The sequence below is a fragment of the Ambystoma mexicanum genome, chromosome 2p, assembly GCF_040938575.1.
Source record: "Ambystoma mexicanum isolate Mex_15411 chromosome 2p, UKY_AmexF1_1, whole genome shotgun sequence".
In the NCBI taxonomy this organism is placed as follows: Eukaryota; Metazoa; Chordata; class Amphibia; order Caudata; family Ambystomatidae; genus Ambystoma; species Ambystoma mexicanum.
In genome coordinates this window covers 1084621052-1084633165 of record NC_090923.1, presented here as the reverse complement: position 1 = coordinate 1084633165, position 12114 = coordinate 1084621052, and the positions used below count along the sequence as shown (strand labels likewise).

At 55.7% G+C, this 12114-nt stretch overlaps 1 protein-coding gene across 24 annotated transcripts in view; it reads right to left on the bottom strand.

The window, feature by feature from the left end:
• NRXN2 (neurexin 2) overlaps window positions 1-11759 on the bottom strand; it is a 2524532-nt gene extending 2512773 nt beyond the window's left edge. For 17 of the 24 annotated variants that reach the window (XM_069645044.1, XM_069645058.1, XM_069645052.1 and 14 more), the window contains exon 1: window positions 11607-11758. The gene's annotated coding sequence lies outside the window, so the exon portion shown is untranslated. Of the gene's footprint in view, window positions 1-11606 lie in introns of all 24 variants that reach the window. The other 7 variants (XM_069645062.1, XM_069645065.1, XM_069645068.1 and 4 more) reach the window with 1 other exon arrangement.
• Window positions 11760-12114: the final 355 nt, after the last annotated feature.

The following is a 12114-nucleotide window of genomic DNA, read 5'->3' as shown; positions in this document are numbered from 1 at the left end:
GGGGGGGCAGAATTCAGAAGGTACGAGTATGTGGATTGATGGAGACAGAAAGTCTGTTCTCGCCACAGTATCAAGAGAGACCTGCTGCTTTAATCAGGAACCACAGAGAGACCCTTTGATCCACAACAGACAGGAAGATGGGTGGGATTTAGTATTACATTGATTGATTGATTGGTTATTTATAACATGCCTAATACCCAGAGGTTTCTAGGTGCGGGCCCGGGGATCGAACCTGTGTTGCTCCGTGTCATCTTGCTTCCAAGGTGAGCTCGTTGCCGCTGAGGTATCCTCCCAAGACATGTTATAGCCCCTTTGTCTTTTCAGTTGCAAAGCACTCTGGTTATGACCTCATGCATACAGCAGATTGTTGGTGGGAACCCAAATTGGTTCATTAAGGTAGGCTTAGCCTACACCAATCACTGGGCCCATTTGGCTTTAAAAGAGGGCTGAACCCTTCTTTTGGGCAGATCATCTGAAGACGTTGCAATGAGTAACAAGAAGAACTAATTTGTACCCTGGCTAAAGGTACAGTCTGTCATACAGCTTCTACAAGTGAAGGAAGTCCAGGATCTCCAAAGAGGGAAGCAAGATCCCTCCCATAAACATCTCCCAGGGAACAGAGGGAGATACTGAATCCAGAGGACGCTACAGCAGCTCCAGAACTAGTACCCAGCCAGAACACAGCGTGCCCTGCTATGCTCTGCAAGAAAGCTACCTAGGTGGGAAGTGCCAGAGAATCTCTGAACCAAACCCATGACAAGGCTGGTGCCTGCAACACTCTCCTCAGCTTTGGGTCGTCAGCTTTAAAGGAAGACACAAGCCCAGTGAAGAAGCTAGGAGGAGTACATCAGCAAGCATCAACCAGCGTCCATCTTAAAGGACATTTATGTGCCTGTCGTGCCCCTCGAGCTGCAACCGACTGCACCACTGACTGTTGTCATGCCACAGTCGCTAACATCATCTGAGATACCTCAATCAGTGCTTCGGACCCACCAAGCAGCACTGAGAGAATGATTCCCGACCCCGAACCGCATTGTAGGGCAGTCTGCAGCTATCCGTACAGCCTCCCTCGCCAAATTGCCTGCCACTTGATACCCGCAGCTGTCTCCCGCCTTGAACTCTGACGCAAAGCGTCCTGATACCGGCTCGACCCTGTCGAGCACCAAAAGCTTGTACAAGCACAAGGTGCATTGTGGTTCTGTCTCCCTGGTCCTTCTCCAAAAGCCCTTAGGGACATTTTAGGACCCATTGCTCCCTCTGTGCTGTAACCAGTTATCCTTGAACTATTCAGATTAATTACTTTACTGACTACCCTCCTGTCAGTATTCAGAGTGCATCCCCTTTCCTTCTTGAAACTGCATGTCCTCTGCATTCCTTTACATGGTTGGTTGTATTTTGTAGTGTGCTAGAACTGTCTGTTGTGATCATAATAAAGTAGGTATTTTTATACAACCTTGACTGGACAGTCCCTTTTATCATTGGGTAATAATTGTATTTTTGCTGTGTTGCAACTAACTAATGATCTATGATCTTGCAGAGATAAGCCTGCCTTTCCCGCCACGTTACCAAAATTGGACGAGGAGGTTTAGAATTGGCTTGTGTTTCCAATCTGTTTGGATCCCTCCTGGTCTACTATAGGTGTGGGGCTGAATGATGATTTAGAAACCGATATTCATCCCTTGATCACAGGTGCCCCGGAAGTTTATTTGTTGCAAAATCGCACCCACTTTAAATGCTCTGCTTTAAGAAAGAAAGTGATAAGCAATGCTTACCAGGCCTGCAAAGCCTAGTGTGCCTCTGGGAGGGGGTTATTTGTATTGAGAATGTTGCAGCGGGAGGTTGAGAGGTAACATGTTGCCTCACTAGGAGAAACAAAAAGGGAGCCAAGCCTCGTACATGGGGGTGGGGCTGGTGGAAGCAGGCAGCAGGTGCCTGCAGGGCCCCTATGAGTGTGGGGCCCTGGTCAGCTGCACAGACTGCGCATGCCTTTGGCCGGCCCTGAGTGCAAGGACATGAATTGCATGTGTGTTAGAACTGCCGTGACGAGATTTGTGTTGCTCTTCATGCCATTGTTAACACCAGCACATACGTGGTCCTTGTGCCGGAGCTGCCACTCGTGCAAATCCTTAATTTTCACTAGTGTGAAAACCAGGCAGATTTACGCACTACCTTGGCACTATGACCAGCGCAAATCCAGTCACTCCTCCATCACTAAGAGCAACGGAGATTGTGTCATTGACCCTGTGCTACGAAAGTTGTAGCTAGTGGGAGGGGATGCCAGTGGCCGCCTCTCGCCCTGTTTGATATGGGTTTGCACCGGAAGGGAAACTGAGCAACTCCTTGAAGGACGCTCTGCACGTCACACAGCTGGGGATAAGTGGAAAGCCTTTGAGACAGCCTGTCTTTTATTTTTATTTATTTTATTTGCATTTTTAAAGCGCTCACACAGCCCGGGGGCATCGAGACGCTGTTACAGGAATATGGCTTAGTTGTGTATTTATAACACGCTTAATGCCCAGAGGTTTCTAAGCGCGGGCCCGGGGATCGAACCTGTGTTGCTTCGTGTCGTCTTGTTTACAAGGCGAGCACGTTGCCGCTGAGTTATCCTCCTGGGACAACTTTGCTACTGCTGGGTGGGGGTTGGACGGCAGGGGCTGCCCAAACATTCCAGAGGTCCCCAATGCTAGACACCGCCAGCGGCGTGAGACCACCACCCTGAGACACACAACGAGGGTTGTGTTTGGTCCAGATATGACCGTGTTTGAGTTTGGCGGATGGTCCATATTGGGAGCTATGTTGGATGCGGGTTTGGATAACTCTTGGTTGGGTTGAGAGAACATCTACCCAGTCTGTGTGTGGGGGTCTAGACAAAGCACATTTCGGCATTGTTTGAGGCTTGGCCTCAACGTTACTCATGTGTGGCAAGGGTGTGGGCTTGGCTGTCAATGCCTTCTGGGACACCAACCACTTCATACTGGGTGGCTATGGCTTTCCTCGTGCCCAAATCCAAGAAACAGGTTCATATAGTGGCTGTTAGAGCTTTGAGGCCCAAAGGTACCCTCTAAAGGCCCAAACCTACACACTCCTACCTTTATTATTCTACATCATAGATTGCTTTCTCGCCGCTGGCGCGTCTACTCTCTTTCCACACTCCTTCTCGCATCTGTGCGTTCTACCCCAACTCTCTACCTTTATTTCCCCTCCTCATGCTTGCTCGACATGTTCCACCTTTATTCTGCGTTCTCCTTCCCCTATCCTCCCTCCCTCCATAGGTTTCCCCTTGGTGAAGCCTCCCCCGTGGCCCTCATTCAGCAGAACGCGACTAGCAGGCAGCAGCAGCCAGGATACAGCAACCTGCCACAGCACAGATCCATCCAAGCCACGGGCCCTGGGGTAGCTGGCGCGAGCGGCAGGGGAGACGCGTGCGTCTGTGGCCATGGCAACGGCCTGCCCTTATTGGTGGATAGGGGGGAATGTGAAGGCTCCTGGGTTAAAGAGAGACTATAGAGGCACTGATGCCCCTGGGAAACATCCTACTGGGCAGAGAAACAGGCCTCAGGGGTTTCTGTGCATGCACACCTGAGCCAGGAAACTGGCTGACTTCCCTCTACTCCCTCCCTCCTCCCTCTCTTCATCCACCCCCCACCGTCTCCTCACTCCTTTGCTCACCTCTCCTCTCATTCTCTCCCCCCCTCTCCTTCCCGAGTAACAGGCAGAGGTGAGCACTGCAAGCCTCTCCACCTCACTCTCCAATCAGAGGACAGGACTGGGTAGCAGAGCTGAGCACTACACAGAACTCGCCAACCCTTCCATCTGCTCGCCACCCTGATCCACAGAAGCAGGTAAGCGAGTTCAGCAATGGAACCAGGTAATGGATCACTATGCAGGACGCACCGCTTCATCTCATCTCCCGCCCCTCCAAAATTAGCCACTGGAAACAGAGGGGGGCACCGCAAACCTCAGCCCACACCCCCCCAAACAAAACAATGGTACCGCGCAGCAGAGGGGAGCACCGCAATCCTCACCCAACACCTCCCCAAACAAAGCAATGGTACCGCGCAGCTGAGGGGAGCACCGCAATCCTCACCCAACACCTCCCCAAACAAAACAATGATACCGCGCAACAGAGGGGAGCACCGCAATCCTCACCCAACACCTCCCCAAACAAAGCAATGGTACCGCGCAACCGAGGGGAGCACCGCAATCCTCACTCAACACCTCCCCAAACAAAACAATGGTACCGCGCAACAGAGGCAAGCACTGCACCTCTCAGGCCCATCCTTCTCCTCTCCATACAATCATCTCAAGCCCATCCCTCTCCTCTCAATACAATCATCTCAGGCCCAAACCTCTCCTCTCCATACAGAACGATAGATACAAGTAACAGAGGTGAGCACTGCACATCTCAGACCCATCCCTCTTCTCTCCATACAATCATCTGAGGCCCATCCCTCTCCTCTCCATACAGAACGATAGATACCGGTAATAGAGGTGAGCACTGCAATCCGCTTAGGCCCATCCTCCCCCTGTCCATGAACAGCAATGGTACCAGGTAACAGGGGTGAGTGATACAATCCTCTTAGGCCCTTCCCAGTCCTCTCCATGCACAGCAGTGGTACCAGGTAACAGGGGTGAGCACTACACTGATAATAGGCCCCTAACTCTCCCCTACGAACAAAACCCGAGAACCAAGTAGCAGCCTGACAGGTGAATACTGTGCAGCCCTCGCCAGAACCGCCTCCCCCCTACACAGAAGAGCTCTACAGGTTAGCAGTGTCCACACCTTTTCAGCCCTCGCACCACCTCCCTGTCCAACCCTTATAGCCACTCCATCATACTGTGATGGGCCAGGGAAGAGCTGTACAGGTTAGCAGTGTCCACACCTCTTCCGCCCTTGCACCTCTGCCGTGTCCAACCCTTATAGCCACTCCCTCATGCTGTGGTGGGCCACAGTAGAGCTCTACAGGCAAGCAGCGTGCACACCTCTTCACCCTTTGCACCTCCCCCCTGCCCAACCATTATAGCCACTGCCTCATGCTGTGGTGGGCCACAGCAGAGCTCTACAGGTAAGCAGTGGCCACACCTCTTCAGCCTTCGCGCCGCCTCCCTGTCCAACCCTTGTAGCCACTCCCTCATGCTGTGATGGGCCACAGGAGAGCTCTACAGGTTGGCAGCGTAGACACCAATTCAGGCCTCACCCCTCCTCTCTGTCCAACCCTTATAGCCACTCCCCATACTGCTTCGGGCCAGGGAAGAGGTACACAGATTAGCAATGCACCCCCCCACACCCCGCATTACCTACTTTATATTCACCTCCTGAAGCATGTAAACACACTCGACACACACCTGTTTTTTTAACTCACAGGATAACCACTCTCCGTGTAGGAACCATGTGAGCAACACATTTTGCAAACATGCATTTGTGAGTATCTTTCGCGGCCCCATTTCCCTCTGCGGTGGGCGAGGACGGGTGCCTAGTTTACCTTCTGGGTCCACACGCTGCTGCTGCATGCACTGCCACAATCTGTGCATTGCATCAAGGCTCCGGGATGCACACTTTGCTCCACTGAAACACGCCCTACTCTTGGCTTGGCCTTTTCTTTCATGCACTGCTGTTTGCATTAGGCGGCCCTGCACACGCTGCACTGCCTGCCCCTCCAGGCCCACGTCCGCTTCATGATCTGATACGCCACCTACAGGGCACCACCCCACGGTGCCACCCCATAAGCCACGAGAATGGCAGTCTTGCAATCAGCCTCCGAAGTTCCCTGCCCACGATGCTCATGACGGGGCCCTGGAGCGGCTTCAGGGCGCCATGAGGGATAAAGACAGCTGTTCCTCCCTCGATTGCATTCTCCGTGTGCACTTCAGCAGCAGTGCAAAGACATGACACGATCATTGTGGCGGCGGGGAAACCTACACTATTGCCTTATTGTAGCCTAGTTCTTCGCCTCTGATATGAAGGTGCCATGCACACGTCACTGGGATAAAGCTTAGTAGCATCGTGACGTCACGTCGGCTGCGGCCGAGCAAGCACAGGGCGCACAAGGCGATCCCTGAGAATCCCAGCCGCCGCCGAAGCAGCGGGCGCATTGCCCAGACTTCCAGGGCGCTTCCTTCTGCGCTCCCTTTCTCCCAATTTATAGTCAGGCGCTAATTGCTGTAGTGTACTGCTGGGCATGAGCAGAATGGAGCCGGAGGGTACCTGGGTGATATTTAACGTCCTGGCTCGGCTTTTACAGGCCTGCGCTCTGCGCACCGAGGTGAGACTGGAAGGCCGAGGATTGGGAGACAGGAGTGGCCTGCTCGCAGACTGACCAAGAAGCATTTCCCAATGGCCCAATCCCCATGGGAACACGTTCTGTAATCAGTGCCTGAGTAGTAAAGGGCGGGTTACTCAATGCGCCTTATCTCGGACAGGACGTGTGCCCCTTCAGGCTGCTACGGTTGGGCGCTGGCGCGGTGTAAAACACCCAGTAAGAACAAGAACGAGGAGCGCTCTGTGCACACCTTATTTCCCGTGCACTGTAACGCTCTTTCATTTCCATGATTTTCCAGACGACAGTCTGCCTAAGGGCCATTCACCCTGCAGCGCTTTGAGGCCATAACAATGGCAGTAGGCGCTATGCAGACATCAAGTAACAACATATATTCCAGGTGTGCCCTAATACTGCATTATTGACAATAGAGACGGAACACTTATTTTTAAGTATTTAGCAAGCTTTTCTTTTTTTGTTGGTTAAAAAACAGTTTAGGCGTTTTTCACGCCCAAAGACACCTGTTCTGGACTGTCTGTTTTTAAAAGTAAATACATATAATTTTGCAACTCAGTAGTAATAAAGAAAAAGTACATAAAGACGAGCCACGCACACATTACGTGAAAACATTGTAACACGGTGCGGATAATACGATAAACTCTCCGTTGTGGCCTTGTGTACTGTGAATTGTGAGAACAACTGAGAGGGAACTGGTCTAAGGATAAGTTCCCTTAAAAACAAAATGTAGGAGGAAGAGAGGGAAGGCGTCTCTTTCCCAAAGTCACGTGATCTGCCATACTAACGGCTACAGCAGCTTGAAACCTATAAGAAGGCAAGATACAGTCACAAAGGATGGAGGAGGGGAAAACCAGTCTAACTGAATGAGAAATACCCGTATGGCAGGAGGGGAAGAGTGCTTGGCCTCAGATATCGGTCACTGCTATGGTTTGGTGAAAAGCATTATGGGTTAAATAATGCCATGGTAGACACTGAGGAATTGATTACTGTTTATTTTTGTTGATTTTTTTTTAACAAGAAAGTAGTCCAGAGTTTACAAACTCAGTAACATCCAGTAATATGTTTAACATGTACAGATCAGACAGAGGCCTGCAGCTGAGGTGGCCTGCAGCTGGGATGGCCTGCAGCTGGGATGGCCTGCAGCTGGGGTGGCCTGCGTCTGGGGTGGCCTGCGGCTGGGGTGGCCTGCGGCTGGAGTGGCCTGCAGCTGGGATGGCCTGTAGCTGAGATGGCCTGCAGCTGGGGTGGCCTGCAGCTGGGATGGCCTGTAGCTGGGATGGCCTGCACCTGAGATGGCCTGCGGCTGGGCTGGGGTGGCCTGTAGCTGAGAGGGCCTGCGGCTGAGAGGGCCTGCGGCTGAGGTGGCCTGCGGCTGAGGTGGCCTGCGGCTGGGGTGGCCTGCGGCTGGGATGGCCTGCGGCTGGGATGGCCTGCGGCTGGGGTGGCCTGCAGCTGAGATGGCCTGCAGCTGGGATGGCCTGCGGCTGGTGTGGCCTGCGGCTGGGGTGGCCTGCAGCTGAGATGGCCTGCAGCTGGGATGGCCTGCAGCTGGGGTGGCCTGCGGCTGGTGTGGCCTGCGGCTGGGATGGCCTGCAGCTGGGGTGGCCTGCGGCTGGTGTGGCCTGCGGCTGGGGTGGCCTGCAGCTGGGATGGCTTGCGGCTGGGATGGCCTGCGGCTGGGGTGGCCTGCAGCTGGGATGGCCTGCGGCTGGGATGGCCTGCGGCTGGGGTGGCCTGTAGCTGAGATGGCCTGCAGCTGGGATGGCCTGTAGCTGAGATGGCCTGCAGCTGGGGTGGCCTGTAGCTGAGATGGCCTGCGGCTGAAATGGCCTGCGGCTGGGATGACCTGCGGCTGGGGTGGCCTGCGGCTGGGGTGGCCTCCGGCTGAAGTGGCCTCCGGCTGGGGTGGCCTGCGACTGGGATGGCCTGCAGCTGAGATGGCCTGCGGCTGGGATGGCCTGCGGCTGGGATGGCCTGCAGCTGGGATGGCCTGTAGCTGAGATGGCCTCCGGCTGGGATGGCCTGGGGCTGGGGTGGCCTGCGGCTGGGGTGGCCTGCTGGTGTGATGGCCTGCGGCTGGGGTGGCCTGCAGCTGGGGTAGCCTGCGGCTGGGATGGCCTGCGGCTGGGGTGGCCTGCAGCTGTGATGGCCTGCGGCTGGGGTAGCCTGCGGCTGGGATGGCCTGCGGCTGGGGTGGCCTGCAGCTGGGATGGCCGTCACAGGTTGCTAATGGTGGCGGTGAATGGAACTCAACTGGCCAGACGCTGCTAAACTGGGGAGCATGCACTGCACGAATATGAGCACACCTGTATATAAACCAGATATTAGGGCCAATGGGTGTGTATCGTCTAGGTAACTGCGCGACCCTGGAGAACCATCATTGTTTGGCCATGTCTGTGGGCATGCCGCCGCCTGGAGTGCCGCTTCACGCCTGAGTAAGAGGGGCGGCGCCTTGTGTCCACCTGGATTAGAAGAAAGGACCTAGAGGTTACTGTAAAATCTCTCCAGCAGATGCTCATTCCACTGAGCTGGCTCATTGGGTCTGGAGCTTGCCATCCACAGGTTGCACATCGATCTGTGCAGCAGGCGCATTAACTGACATGTCACGTAGAGATGTTGTTGACCTATGACTTGCAGGTTACGCACACATTTCTCCCCCGGGCACTCTTTCCATTCGGCTAGCTCATTGGTCTCGGGACTTGCGCTAAACATGTTGCACATACGCCTGTGCAGCAGGTGCATTAGCCCACTGATGCACCATATAGAGATCTGAACCTATGACATGCAGGTTACACACACAGACCTTTACCGGCAGTATTTTTGTCATCGTGCTCGCCTATTAAAAGAGGAGGGTCTGACATTAAAATTACGCCGTGACCTCTACAGTGGGCGATGAGCCTGGCGGTCGATCATCCCACTGAGCTATCTCACTGGGATTTGGGCCTTGCAAACAGATCTATTCAACAGGCGCATTATCTCACTGCGCTATCAATGGGATTAGACCATGACCTGCAGCCGATAATATAGATCTCAGCAGCGGGTGCTTTAATCCGCTGTTCTACTATAAGGATTGGCAGCGGTGTCCTGCAGACTACACATGGATCATCTGAATGTTCTCATGTACCCCCACGCCCCCCTAAGCATGCACCCTAGGAATGCTCCACCCAGCAGCGCCGGACCGCAGAAGCACGGAGCTATCGCCCTGCGCGCGCTGCCCGTCATCGCCGGCGAGGGCCCTGCCCGCCCCCGCAGCACTCCGCGACCTCGGGGACGGCGGCCACCCTGGAGCTGCTTGGAAACACATTACCGGGTCATTATTCAAAAATAATGTGAACGGCCTCCTGGGCTCTATTTGTCTCGGAAGTGGGCGCGCATTTATCTGGAAATTGCGAATTTATGTGAGCCGAGCGGCAGAGCGCCCAGGACGCATATTGATTCTCACGAAGTCTGTCTACTGGAGAGCGGCGTGTGGCCGTGTTACCTTCCTGGCCCCACGTCCCTCCGCATCTGGATGACCAGAAGATTGAAGGCAGTGTCCGCTCTCGACCAGCGCCTCGGTGATAAGGCGTCAGAGGCGCGCGCCCAAGCGCTAACCCAGCACACCGTCACTCAGCCCCCCTGCAGCTAAGCGGCCTGGGTACTGCCAGCAGGGGCCTGCACACCGACACACGACCGGCGCACGCTTTGCAGAACTGTGCAGGTCTCGCACGACGACAGACGGCCGCCTTTCGGACGCTTCGGGGATCTTCGAGGCACTACAAATACGGAGACATGCACAATCTCTACGACCACAGCATGCCTTCTGCCCCATCGCACAACCCCCCCGCCCCCACCATGATCAGAAGACCACCTCTATTCTACCAACCTCGATCACAGGGCATCCAGTCGGCGTATTGTGTTTAAAGAGCCTGGCACCTGACAGAAGTGCTTCAAAGCCGTGTAGCTCACAGTACGGCGCTATACAAAGTGACAACAAGATAACATTCAACATAGCATGCCACATGTAGCAATGGATGGAGGGGAGGGATCGTCCTCTATCACAAACCGAAGTCACCCCCCCCCCCTCACTCCCCCATCGCAGACAACGCTCCCCACAACACCAAGTCTCTGATACACACACACGGTCAGCCGATGTGTACATGAAAAAAGCACACCGCAAGAGCAAAGCGCACCCCAGGAGATCGAAGCTGCACACGGAGCCAAGGTTATCCCGCTGCCAGCCGCTCCCTGCCTGTCCCGAGCTCATCTCGAAGGCACCTGCATCCGTGCCCACTGCCGTGGGCATTGCCCGCTCGGCGCTCACACCGCACCGCTACTAGGTAATTTCTCCGGCCACAGGCAGGTCAACGGGGCTGGCTCCTGTCACTGCTTGCGCCCCTCAAACACCAGGGACCGCCACGCAGCCCCCCTGCTAGACAACGACCGCCCCCATAGATCAGCAGGCGCACAGGATGAATGGGGCACCCCCTCTTCTGCCCCCACCCACACACATAGGGGGTACTACAAGCAGGGTCCAACACTGAGCTGGCAAGCTGCACACTCACGCCGCTCTCTCTCTCTGTGCCAGGTGGGGTGCACGGGAAGGCTATTGCCCACCTCGGGAGACCAGTAGAACCTCCAGCAATGCCCTCCACCACTGCCAACCCCCCCCCCACCTTCAGCTGCACTACAGCCCAACAATGGCTTCTACCATGCACCAAACTAAAGGGGGGGTGCCCCTTCGGAGATTCAGACAATGGCTCTGGCCGTGTGTCAGGCTTTTGGGTTGGAGGTGCTGCCCCAGCATAGCGACAGGGGGTAACACCCTACTACCTACACCACAGGCGAGCTAACCACAACAGATGACACATCGGTCCCCCGCCAGAAATGCCTCCCGCCACGCAGCAGGTACACCCCCACGGCGGAGCTAGAAAAGACCCCCAGCACCAGTGACACGCCCACCAACACCAGCACCACTGACCGCGAGATCACGGCTACCCAGGGCTGGTGATCTCCGTCCCCCCACCCTAGGCTAAACCACAGCGCAGACACATCCTGTCTTCCCAGACCTCCGGGCTCACAGCCTCTCCGCACATCGCACTCAACCGAGAGCCTTCCCTAGCGATCGCCCCTTCCCCACACAAGAAACCGTGCCCAACCACCCCCTCAACATAATGCCCCAAAAAGCAGCAGCCGGGCACCCCCGTTCCACACCGTTCGGGGTTCGCCCTTGCGAAGAGAGCTCGGAGCAGCTGCCTCTTCTGCACTGGGGCGGCCTGGCTAAGATGCTGCAGTTCTCGCCCCTTCCCTCCCCTACACACCCGAACGACGAGTGAGGAGAGGGCACGGTACCTTGCTCTTCGCGGGCCGTCGCGGTTGCCCCTGTCCCCGCTGCAAGGTGCTGAAGGCCGGAGGCGAAGGATGCCCGAGCGTTCACAGGGCCCGCGGAGGATGCTGATGTTGCCCCGTCTCCTGCATCCTGTCAAACTGACGCTCAGCATCAGCACCAGAGCCGGGCTCCTCCCCCGGCCGCCCCTGATAGGCTGCCCAAGAACGGGGGCCGGCCCTGCTCTCACCGGCTGGAACGTGGACTGGTCCTGGCTCAGGCGCCACCTTCCTATTGGGCGCACACCACTGACAGGTCCGCGAACACCCCTCCCCCCTCTCCCAATTGTGCAAGGAGGGATAGAGCGGAGCTGGGAGAGCTTGCAGCCCAGGAAATGAACTTACTGACAGGGAGCCGGGGAGGGAAGCGGGTAGCACGCCTCAGATACCTTTCCTGCAGGGATGGCTGCTGGCTGCATGGGGGCGCGTTTCACGACCCCCTGCATCTGTTCCATGGGCTCTCTGGTGTTGCTTA